Raw genomic sequence first — 12,624 nt, 5'->3', positions numbered from 1 at the left:
CCCCTAGTTCTAGTTTCACCCATCATTGGGAACATCCTCAGCGCATCCACCCGATCAAGCCCCTTCACAATCTTATATGTTTCAATAAGATTGCCTCTCATTCTTCTGAACTCCAATGAGTAGAGTCCCAATCTACTCAACCTCTCCTCATATGACCACCCCCTCATCCCCGGGATTAACCGAGTGAACCTTCTTTGTACTGACTCGAGAGCAAGTATGTCTTTTCTTAAGTACGGACACCAAAACTGTATGCAGTATTCCAGGTGCGGCCTCACCAATACCTTGTACAACTGCAGCAATACCTCCCTGTTTTTATATTCTGTCCCCCTAGCAATAAAAGCCAACATTCCATTGGCCTTCTTGATCACTTGCAGCACCTGCATACTAACTTTTTGAGTTTCGTGCACCAGGACCCCCAGATCCCTCTGTACTGCAGTACTTTCCAGTTTCTTGCCATTAAGGTAATAACTTGCTCTATGATTTTTCCTGCCAAAGTGCATAACCTCACACTTTCCAGTATTGTATTCCATCTGCCAAATCTCTGCCCACTTACTTAACTTGTCTATGTCCCTTTGCAGGTTTTTAATTTCCTCCTCACTCACTACTTTCCGTCCCATCTTTGTATCATCTGCAAACTTTGATATGTTACACTCGGTCCCCTCCTCCAAATCGTTAATATAGATTGTAAAGAGTTGGGGACCCAGCACTGACCCCTGCGGAACACCACTAGTTACTGGTTGCCAGTCTGAGAACGAACCATTTATCCCAACTCTCTGCTTTCTGTTAGAGAGCCAATCCTCCACCCACGCCAGAATATTACCCCCAATCCCGTGATTTTTTATCTTGAGCAATAATCTTTTGTGTGGCACCTTGTCAAATGCCTTTTGGAAGTCTAAATACACTACGTCCACTGGTTCCCCTTTATCCACCCTGTATGTTACTTCCTCAAAAAACTCAAGCAAATTTGTCAAACATGACTTCCCCTTCATGAAACCATGCTGAGTTTGTCCTATTAAATTATGTTTATCCAAATGTCCCGTTACTGTCTCCTTAATAATGGACTCTAACATTTTACCAACCACAGATGTTAGGCTAACAGGTCTATAGTTTCCAGCCTTCTGCCTACTACCCTTTTTAAATAAGGGTGTTACATTAGCAGTTTTCCAATCTGCCGGGACCTTTGCTGAGTCCAGGGAGTTTTGGAAAATTATTACCAATGCATCCACAATCCCTACCGCCACTTCCCTCAAGACCCTAGGATGCAAGCCATCAGGTCCAGGGGATTTATCCGCCTTGAGTCCCATTATTTTACCAAGTACCACTTCCTTAGTGATTTTAATCGTATTTAGCTCCTCCCCCCCCTGGGGCCCCCTGTTTGTCCAGTGTTGGGATATTCTTAGTGTCCTCTACCGTAAAGACTGATACAAAATAATTGTTCAGCGTTTTTGCCATCTCCATGTTTCCCACCATTAATTTTCCGGTCTCATCCTCTAAGGGACCAACGTTTACTTTAGCCACCCTTTTTCTGTTTATATAACTATAGAAACTTTTGCTGTCTGTTTTTATATTTTTTGCTAATTTACTTTCATAATCTATCTTCCCTTGCTTAATCAATCTTTTTGTTATTTTTTGCTGTCTTTTAAAGACTTCCCAAACTTCTATCCTCCCATTAGATTAGGCTACCTTATATGCCCTTGTTTTTAGTCGGATACTATCCTTAATTACTTTACTTAGCCACGGATGGCTGTCTTTTCTTTTACACCCTTTTTTCCTCAGTGGAATATATATTTTTTGGAAGTTGTAAAATAACTCCTTAAATGTACACCACTGATCATGTACCGTCTTACCCTTTAATCTATTTTCCCGGTCCACTCTAATCAATTCCGCTCTCATACCTTCATAGTCTCCTTTATTCAAGCTCAGCACGCTTGTTTGAGATCCAACCTTCTCACCCTCTAATTGAATATGGAATTCAACCATGTTATGGTCACTCATTCCAAGGGGATCCTTTACTAGGACATTTTTAATTAATCCTGTCTCATTACACAGGACCAAATCTAAGGTTGCTTGCCCCCTGGTCGGTTCAGTTACATACTGCTGAAGAAACCCATCCCTAATACACTCAATGAACTCATCCTCAAGGCTGCTCTGCCCAATTTGATTTGTCCAGTTAATATGATAATTAAAATCCCCCATAATTATAGCTGTTCCCTTATTACAAGCCTCAACTATTTCCTGATTAATACTCCGTCCAACAGAGTTGCAACTGTTCGGAGTCCTATAGACTACGCCCACTAGTATTTTTTTTCCCTTATTGTTCCTTATCTCCACCCAAACACTTTCACTATCCTGCTCCTTTGACCCAATATCATTTCTCTGTATTATAGTGATTCCTTCCTTTATTAACATAGCCACCCCACCTCCTCTCCCTTCCTGCCTGTCCTTCCTGATTGTTAAATAACCTGGTATGTTTAATTCCCATTCGTGGTCACCCTGCAGCCATGTTTCTGTAATGGCCACAAGATCATACCCATATGTCGTTATTTGTGCCGTTAACTCATTCATTTTGTTACGAATGCTACGTGCATTCAGATAAAGAACTTTCAAAATGTTTTGTAACACTTACTTCCTGTTTTTTCCCTTTTTAGTACTTTACTTTTTACTCCATACCTTCTGTCCCTTCCTGACACGTTCTGTTTTTTAATTCCCCCACTGCTACCTAAGTCTATGACCTTCTCTGTTGTCATTTCTATTATTTGCTCTCTAGAAACCTCCCCCCCCACTAATTAGTTTAAAGCCCTCTCTACAACCCTAGTTATATGATTCGCCAGGACTCTAGTCCCAGCACTGGCCAAGTGGAGTCCGTCCCAATGGAACAGCTCCCTCCTGCCCCAGTACTGGTGCCAGTGTCCCAAGAAGCAAAACCCATTTCTCCCACACCAGTCTTTGAGCCACGCATTTAACTCTTTAATTTTATTTATTCTAGCCAAATTCGCTTGTGGCTCAGGTAATAACCCAGATATTATTACCCTTGAGGTTCTGTTTTTTAATTTGACCCCTAGCTGCTCATACTCCTTTAACAGAACCGTCTTCCTTGTCCTATGTACGTCGTTTGTACCAACATGGACCACGACAACTGGATCCTCCCCCTCCCACTGCAAGTTTCTTTCCAGCCCAGAAGAGATGTCCTTAACCCTGGCACCGGGCAGGCAACACAGCCTTCAGGACTCCCGCTCTTGACTGCAGAGAACCCTATCTATCCCCCTTATGATACTATCCCCTACCACTACAACATTTCTTTTTACTCCCTCCACTTGAATGGCCCCCTGTACCACGGTGCTGTGGCCAGGTTGCTCATCTTCCCTGCAGTCCCCGCTCCCGCCCTCACAGGGAGTAAGAACCTCGATCCTGCTGGACAAGAGCAAGGGCTGCATCTCCTTCAACACGACATCCTGGATCCCTGTACCTTCCTCACTCGTAGTCACACCGTCCTGTCCCTGACCACGGACTACATCTGCAGTAATTAACTTCATAGGTGTGACCATCTCCTGAAACAGAGTCCAGGAACTTCTCCCCCTCCCTGATGTGTCGCAGTGTCTGAAGCTCGGTCTCAAGCTCCATAACATGGAACTTGAGTTCCTCTAGCAGCAAACACTTGTCGCAGATGTAATCACCGTGAGCCTCAATGGGGTCCACCAGCTCCCACATCTCGCAACAGTAACACATCACCTGTTCACCCATATCTATGTAATTAATTAAATTTCTTCTTATTAGTTATGAAGACCCTGCCTGGATATACATAGATACATAGATACATAGAAGATAGGAGCAGGAGTAGGCCATTCGGCCCTTCGTGCCTGCTCCGCCATTCGATGAGATCATGGCTGATCCTTTAATTCAGTATCCCGTCCCCGCCTTCTCTCCGTAACCCTTAACCCCTTTTGCCCGTAGAAATATATCTAATTCCCTCTTAAATATATTTAATGAGCTGGCGTACACTGCCCTCTGTGGCAATGAGTTCCACAGGTTCACCACTCTCTGAGTGAAGAAATTCCCCCTCATCTCTGTCCTAAATGGTTTAGCCCTTATCCTTAAATTATGTCCTCTAGTTCTGTTCTCACCCGCCAAGGGAAACATTCCTTCTGCATCCAGTCTGTCTAGACCTGTCAGAATTTTATACACTTCTATGAGGTCCCCTCTCAATCTTCTAAACTCCAGTGTGTACATCCCTAAACTACATAGTCTCTCCTCATAGGTCATTCCCGCCATTCCTGGTATCAGCCTGGTGAATCGCCGCTGCACCCCCTCCATGGCAAGAACATCCTTCCTCAGATGAGGCGACCAAAACTGTACACAGTACTCGAGGTGTGGTCTCACCAGTGCCCTGTACAGCTGCAGCAAGGTATCCCTGTTCCTGTATTCTAACCCTTTTGCTATGAAGGCCAGCATACCGTTTGCCTTCTTGACCGCCTGTTGCACCTGCATGCTCGCCTTCAGTGACTGGTGTACAAGAACACCCAGGTCTCTCTGTACTTCCCCCTCTCCCAATCTATTGCCATTTAAATAATAATTTGCCCTCCCGTTCCTGCACCCAAGGTGGATAACTTCGCACTTGTCCACATTATAGTGCATCTGCCATTTATCCGCCCAATCGCCCAGTCTGTCCAAATCGCTCTGGAGCTTCCTGGTCTCTTCCTCTGAGCCCACCCCCCCTCCTAGTTTAGTGTCGTCTGCAAATTTGGAAATGCTGCATCCGACTCCCTGATCCAGGTCATTAATGTAAATTGTGAACAGCTGGGGGCCCAGGACAGATCCCTGTGGTACCCCACTTGTTACTGCCTGCCATTCAGAAAATGAGCCGTTTATTCCAACTCTTCTGATATAGATGATAATATCACACCACTATTCAATAGGACTTACCAACTTAAAGGTATAAAAGAGAAGAGAAGGAAGAAAACCAACCAACCAGCTGATCACCAACCTCCTCCTTGAATACTGTCTGTGGGGCCTGTTTGGTTGACTCGTCTGTATGGCTGGGCACTGATCAGATCCTCGCACTACTGTAGGACTGGGCACTGATCAGATCCTGCCAATAGTGTAGGACTGGGCTCTGATCAGATCCTGACACTACTGTAGGACTGGGAACTGATCAGATCCTGGCACTGCTGTACAGCTGGGCACTGATCAGATCCTGACACTACTGTAGGACTGGGCACTGATCAGATCCTGACACTACTGTAGGACTGGGCACTGAACAGATACTCACACTGCTGTAGGGCTGGGCACTGATTAGATCCTCACACTACTGTAGGACTGGGCACTGATCAGATCTTGACACTACTGTGGGACTGGGCACTGATTAGATCCTCACACTACTGTAGGACTGCGCACTGTTCAAATCCTCACACTACTGTAGGACTGGGCACTGATCAGATCCTGACACTATTTTTGGACTGGGCACTGACCAGATCCTCACACGAGTGTAGGACTGGGCACTGATTAGATCCTCACACCACTGTTGTACTGGGCACTGATCAGATCCTGTCACTCCTGTAGGACTGGGCACTGATCAGATCCTGACAATAGTGTAGGACTGGGCAGTGATCAGATCCTGACACTACTGTAGGCCTGGGCATTGATCAGATCCTCACACGACTGTCGGGCTCGGCAGTGATCAGATCCTGACACTACTGTATGGCTGGGCAATGATCAGGTCCTCACACTGCTGTAGGGCTGGGTACTGCTCAGATCCTCACACTACTGCACGGCTGGGCAATGATCAGGTCCTCACACTACTGTAGGGTTGGGCACTGCTCAGATACTCACACTACTGTAGGAGTGGGCACTGATCAGATCCTGAGACTACAGTAGGAGTGGGCACTGATCAAATCCTGACACTACTGTAGGACTGGGCACTGATCAGATCCTGAGACTACAGTAGGAGTGGGCACTGATCAGATCCTGACACTACTGTAGGACTGGGCACTGATCAGATCCTGAGACTACAGTAGGACTGGGCACTGATCAGATCCTCACACTAGTGTAGGACTGGGCACTGATCAGATCCTCACACTACTGTAGGAGTGGGCACTGATCAGATCCTGACACTACTGTAGGACTGGGCACTGATCAGATCCTCACACTACTGAAGGGCTGGGCACTGATCAGATCATCACACTAGTGTAGGACTGGGCACTGATCAGGTCCTCACACTACTGTAGGACTGGGCACTGATCTGATCCTCACACTACTGTAGGACTGGGCACTGATCTGATCCTCACACTACTGAAGGGCTGGGCACTGATCAGATCATCACACTAGTGTAGGACTGGGCACTGATCAGATCCTCACACTACTGTAGGAGTGGGCACTGATCAGGTCCTCACACTACTGTAGGACTGGGCACTGATCAGATCCTGAGACTACAGTAGGAGTGGGCACTGATCAGATCCTGACACTACTGTAGGACTGGGCACTGATCAGATCCTGAGACTACAGTAGGACTGGGCACTGATCAGATCCTCACACTAGTGTAGGACTGGGCACTGATCAGATCCTCACACTACTGTAGGAGTGGGCACTGATCAGGTCCTCACACTACTGTAGGACTGGGCACTGATCTGATCCTCACACTACTGAAGGGCTGGGCACTGATCAGATCATCACACTAGTGTAGGACTGGGCACTGATCAGATCCTCACACTACTGTAGGACTGGGCACTGATCAGATCCTCACACTACTGTAGGACTGGGCACTGATCAGATCCTCACACTACTGTAGGACTGGGCACTGATCTGATCCTCACACTACTGTAGGACTGGGCACTGATCAGATCCTGACACTACTGTTGGACTGGGCACTGATCAGATCCTCACACTACTGTAGGACTGGGCACTGATCAGATCCTCACACTACTGTAGGACTGGGCACTGATCAGATCCTCACACTACTGTAGGACTGGGCACTGATCAGATCCTCACACTACTGTAGGACTGGGCACTGATCAGATCCTCACACTACTGTAGGACTGGGCACTGATCTGATCCTCACACTACTGTAGGACTGGGCACTGATCAGATCCTCACACTACTGAAGGGCTGGGCACTGATCAGATCATCACACTAGTGTAGGACTGGGCACTGATCAGATCCTCACACTACTGTAGGACTGGGCACTGATCTGATCCTCACACTACTGTAGGACTGGGCACTGATCAGATCCTGACACTACTGTTGGACTGGGCACTGATCAGAACACTGGGAAATAAACCTTTCAGTAGTAAGTTCGATGTTGCTCTTGCTGATTTTATTTACTTCATTTTAACTCAGCCTTTTAGATCTCAGTGTGCTACACACTGACTCCTGGCCAAGATAAATATAAACAAAATGGTAGTTGTACTGAACACTGGCTGGTAAATATGGACAGCTGGCACAGATCTAATGAAGGCGTGCAGCAAGCTCTTGACCACTAGTTAAAACGTTACTGCTTAAAAAGACACAATTATTTTTGCTGGTTTTTCGTTAATGATGCTAATTAGAGAATGGTGTCACAATGCAGCTGATAGATGGTGTGCACAGATCACTGTATCCCATTAAAAATGCTTGAGCATTACAGGACGTGCACTGCCAGGCTTCTGCTGCTGGTTGCACCTCAGCTGGCAGACATTTTGCGCACCTCACGGCTTCACAAACAGCAGTCACCACTTTTCTTGGTGGATATTAGAAGGGACTCTCTACTCTCCTGTGAAAATCATCAGAGGATCATGGTCTGCTCTTATTGTCTTCAAGGGAAGTATGGATGGACAGTGAATATTGCCCTGCCCCAACCTCCCAGTCCAATACAAACCTCCCCAAGCCAAAATAAACCTCACCCAGGCCAATATAAACCTTCCAGGCCAATATAAACCTCCCAGGCCAATATAAACCTCACCCAGTCCAATACAAACATCACAGTCCAATATAAACCTCAACCAGGCCAATATAAACCTCACCCAGGCCAATATAAACCTCCCCAGTCCAATATAAACCTCACCCAGGCCAATATAAACCTCCCCAGTCCAATATAAACCTCAACCAGGCCAATATCAACCTGACCCAGGCCAATATAAACCTCCTCAGTCCAATATAAACCTCAACCAGGCCAATATAAACCTCACCCAGTCCAACACAAACCTCCTCAGTCCAATACAAACCTCCCCAGTCCAATACAAACCTCCCCAGTCCAATACAAACCTCCCCAGTCCAATACAAACCTCCCCAGTCCAATACAAACCTCCCCAGTCCAATACAAACCTCCCCAGTCCAATACAAACCTCCCCAGTCCAATACAAACCTCCTCAGTCCAATATAAACCTCCCCAGTCCAATACAAATCTCCCCAGTCCAATACAAACCTTCCCAGTCCAATATAAACCTCAACCAGGCCAATATCAACCTGACCCAGGCCAATGTAAACCTCCTCAGTCCAATATAAACCTCAACCAGGCCAATATAAACCTCACCCAGTCCAACACAAACCTCCCCAGTCCAATACAAACCTCCCCAGTCCAATATAAACCTCAACCAGGCCAATATAAACCTCACCCAGTCCAACACAAACCTCCTCAGTCCAACACAAACCTCACCCAGTCCAACACAAACCTCCCCAGTCCAATACAAACCTCCCCAGTCCAATATAAACCTCAACCAGGCCAATATAAACCTCACCCAGTCCAATACAAACCTCCCCAGTCCAATACAAACCTCCCCAGTCCAATACAAACCTCCCCAGTCCAATACAAACCTCCCCAGTCCAATACAAATCTCCCCAGTCCAATACAAACCTCCCCAGTCCAATACAAACCTCCCCAGTCCAATACAAATCTCCACAGTCCAATACAAACCTTCCCAGTCCAATACAAACCTCCCCAGTCCAATACAAATCTCCACAGTCCAATAAAAACCTCCCCTCCAATAAAAACCTCCCCAGTACAACACAAACCTCCCCAGTCCAATACAAACCTCCCCAGTTCAATATAAACCTCCCCAGTTCAATATAAACCGCCCCCAGTCCAAAATAAGGGGAACGGTAGTATAGGAGTAATGTCACTGGGCTAGTAATCCAGAGGCCTGGACTAATGATCCAGAGACGTGACTTCAAATCCCACCATGGCAGCTGGGGAATTTAAATTCAGTTAATTAAATAAATCTGGAATAATTACTAGTATCAGTAATGGCAACAATGAATCTATCGGATTGTCGTAAAAACCCATCTGGTTCACTAATGCCCTTTAAGGAAGGAAATCTGCCGTCCTTACCTGGTCTGGCCGATATGTGACTCCAGACCTACAGCAATGTGGTTGACTCTTAATTGCCCTCTGAAATGGCCTAGCAAGACACTCAGTTGTAACAAACCGCTACGAAACAAAAAAATAAAACCAGACAGACCACCCGGCATCAACCTCGGCACCGGCTACGGACATGGCAATGGCACACCCAGCGCAGTCAACCCTGCGAAGTCCTCCTCACCAACATCTGGGGACTTGTGTCAAAATTGGGAGAGCTGTCCCACAGGCTAGTCAAGCAACAGCCTGACATAGTCATACTCACAGAATCATACCGTTCAGCCAATGTCCCAAAATCCTCCATCACCATCCCTGGGTATGTCCTGTCCCACCAGAAGGACAGACTCACCAGGGGTGGCGGCTCAGTGTTATACAGTTGGGAGTCCTCAACATTGATTCCAGACCCCATGAAGTCTCATGGCTTCAGGTCAAGCATGGGCAAGAAAACCTGCTTATTACCACCTACCGCCCTCCCTCAGCTGATGAATCAGTACTCCTCCATGTTGAACACCACTTGGAAGAAGCACTGAGTAGCAAGAGCACAGAATGTACTCTCAATTCAAATCAAAATCAAATCAACTTTTATTGTCATTGTTAGTGCACAAGTGCAGTACAATGAAATGTAGGCTTGCGGCTCCCGAGAGTGTACATTTGGATTAAGACTGGGTGGGGTACTTCAATGTCCATCACCAAGAGTGGCTTGGTAGCACCACTACTGACCGAGCTGGCCAAGGCAATGACTATCTCCAACAAGTGAGAGTCTAAACACCGCCCCTTGACATTCAATGGCATTACCATCGCCGAATCAACATCCTGGGTGTCACCATTGACCAGAAACTTAACTGGATCAGCCACATAAATACTGTGGCAACAAGAGCAGGTCAGAGGCTAGGTATCTGCAGCGAGTGACTCACCTCCTGACTCCTCAAAGCCTTTCCACCATCGACAAGGCACAAGTCAGGAATGTGATAGAATACTCTACACTTGCCTGGATGAGTGCAGCTCCAACAACACTCAAGAAGCTCGACGCCATCCAGGACAAAGCAGCCCACTTGTTTGGCACCCCATCTACCACCTTAAACATTCACTCCCTCCACCACCGGTGCACTGTGGCTGCAGTGTCTACTATCTACAAGATGCACTGCAGCAACTCGCCAAGGCTTCTTTGGCAGCACCTCCCAAACCCACGACCTCTTCCACCTAGAAGGACAAGGGCAGCAGATGCATGGGAACACCAGCACCTCCAAATTCCCCTCCAAGTCACACACCATCCTGACTTGGAAATATATCAGCTGTTCCTTCATCATCGCTGGGTCAAAATCCTGGAACTCCCTCCCTAACAGCACTGTGGGGGTACCTTCACCACACGGACTGTAGCGGTTCAAGAAGGCGGCTCACCACAAACTTCTCAAGGGCAATTAGGGATGGGCATTAAATGCTAACCTTGCCAGCGACGCCCACATCCCATAAAAACTAATTTAAAAAATACAAATCTTCTAAGTCCAATACAAACCTTCCCAGTCCAATACAAACCTCCCCAGTCCAATATAAACCTCCCAGTCCAATACAAACCTCCCTAGTCTAATATAAACCTCCCAGTCCAATACAAACCTTCCCAGTCTAATACAAACCTCCCAGTCCAATACAAACCTCCCCAGTCTAATACAAACCACCCAGTCTAATACAAACCTCCCCAGTCCAATACAAACCTCTCCAGTCTAATACAAACCTCCCAGTCTAATACAAACCTCCCCAGTCCAATACAAACCTTCCCAGTCTAATACAAACCTCCCCAGTCCAATACAAACCTTCCCAGTCTAATACAAACCTCCTAGTCTAATACAAACCTCCCCAGTCCAATATAAACCTCTCCAGTCTAATACAAACCTCCCCAGGCCAATATAAACCTCCCCAGTCCAATACAAACCTCCCCAGTCCAATACAAACCTTCCCAGTCCAATATAAACCTCTCCAGTCCAATATTTATTTTTTTTTGTTCATGGGTTGTGGGCGCCGCTGGCAAGGCCAGCATTTATTGCCCATCCCTAATTGCCCTTTCGAAGGTGGTGGTGAGCCACCTTCTTGAACCGCTGCAGTCCGTTTAGTTAAGGTGCTTCCACAGTGCTGTTAGGGAGGAATTTCCAGAATTTTGACCCAGTGACAATGAAGGAATGGCGATATACTTCCAAGTCAGATTGGTGCGTAACTTGGAGGTGGTGCTCTTCCCATGCGCCTGCTGCCCTTGACCTTCTAGGTGGTAGAGGTCGCGGGTTTGGGAGTTGTTGCCAAAGGAGCCTTGGCGAGTTGCTGCAGTGCATCTTATAGATGGTACACACTGCAGCCACAGTGTGCCGGTGGTGGAGGGAGTGAATGTTTAAGGTGGTAGATAGGGTGCCAATCAAGCGGGCTGCTTTGTCCAGATTGGTGTTGAGCTTCCTGAGTGTTGTTGGAGCGGCACTCATCCAGGTAAGTGGAGAGTATTCCATCACACTCCAATATAAACCTCCCCCATCCAATATAAACCCCCCAGTCCAATATAAACCCCCCAGTCCAATATAAACTCCCCCAAGTCAAATACTGAGAGTGGGAGCCTTATACTGGGGGTGGGGTGTCACAGATAGAGTGTTACAGCTATGGCTTAAATGAGCGGACCGAGTGTAATATATCTGTTTGCTGATAATACAAAGCTAGGTGGGAAAGTAAGCTGTGATAAGGATGTAAAGAGGCTGCAAAGGGATATAGACCAGTGAAGTAATTGTGTAAGAAGCTGGCAGATGGAGTATATAGGGGGAAGTGTGAAATTTTCCACGTTGGTAGGAAGAATGGAAAAACAGAATATTTTTTAAATGTTGAGAAACTATTAAATGTTGGGAGTCAGAGAGATTTAAGTGTCCTTGTACTGTACAAGAATCACAGAAAGTTAACGTGCAGGTACAGCAAGCAATTAGGAAGGCAAATGGTATGTTAGCCTTTATTGCAAGAGAGTTGGAGTATAAGAGTAAAGAAGTCTTGCGGCAATTGTATAGGGCTTTGGTGAGACCACATCTGGAGTACTGTGTACATTTTTGGTCTCCTTACCTAAGGAAGGATATACTTGCCTTAGAGGTGGTGCAACAAAGGTTCACTAGAATGATTCCTGGGCTGAGAGGGCTGTCCCATGAGGAGAGATTGAGTAGATTGGAATTATATTCGCTGGAGTTTAGAAGAATGAGAGGTGATCTCATTGAAATGTATAAAATTCTTAGAGGGCTTGACAGGGTAGATGCTGAGAGGCTTTTTCGTCTGGCTGGAGAGTCTAGAAC

At 46.5% G+C, this 12,624-nt stretch overlaps 1 protein-coding gene across 2 annotated transcripts in view; it reads right to left on the bottom strand.

Annotated features, from left to right (window-relative positions):
• Nucleotides 1-12,624, bottom strand: part of LOC147116119 (ephrin type-B receptor 1) — a 474,793-nt gene that overhangs the window by 214,998 nt on the left and 247,171 nt on the right. The gene's annotated exons all lie outside the window — the stretch shown is intronic.

The sequence above is a fragment of the Somniosus microcephalus genome, chromosome 6, assembly GCF_052327205.1.
Source record: "Somniosus microcephalus isolate GS21.2 chromosome 6, FLI_Smic_1.0, whole genome shotgun sequence".
NCBI lineage: Eukaryota > Metazoa > Chordata > Chondrichthyes > Squaliformes > Somniosidae > Somniosus > Somniosus microcephalus.
The sequence above is the reverse complement of the archived record's forward strand: the minus strand, read 5'-3'. Positions and strand labels throughout refer to the sequence as shown.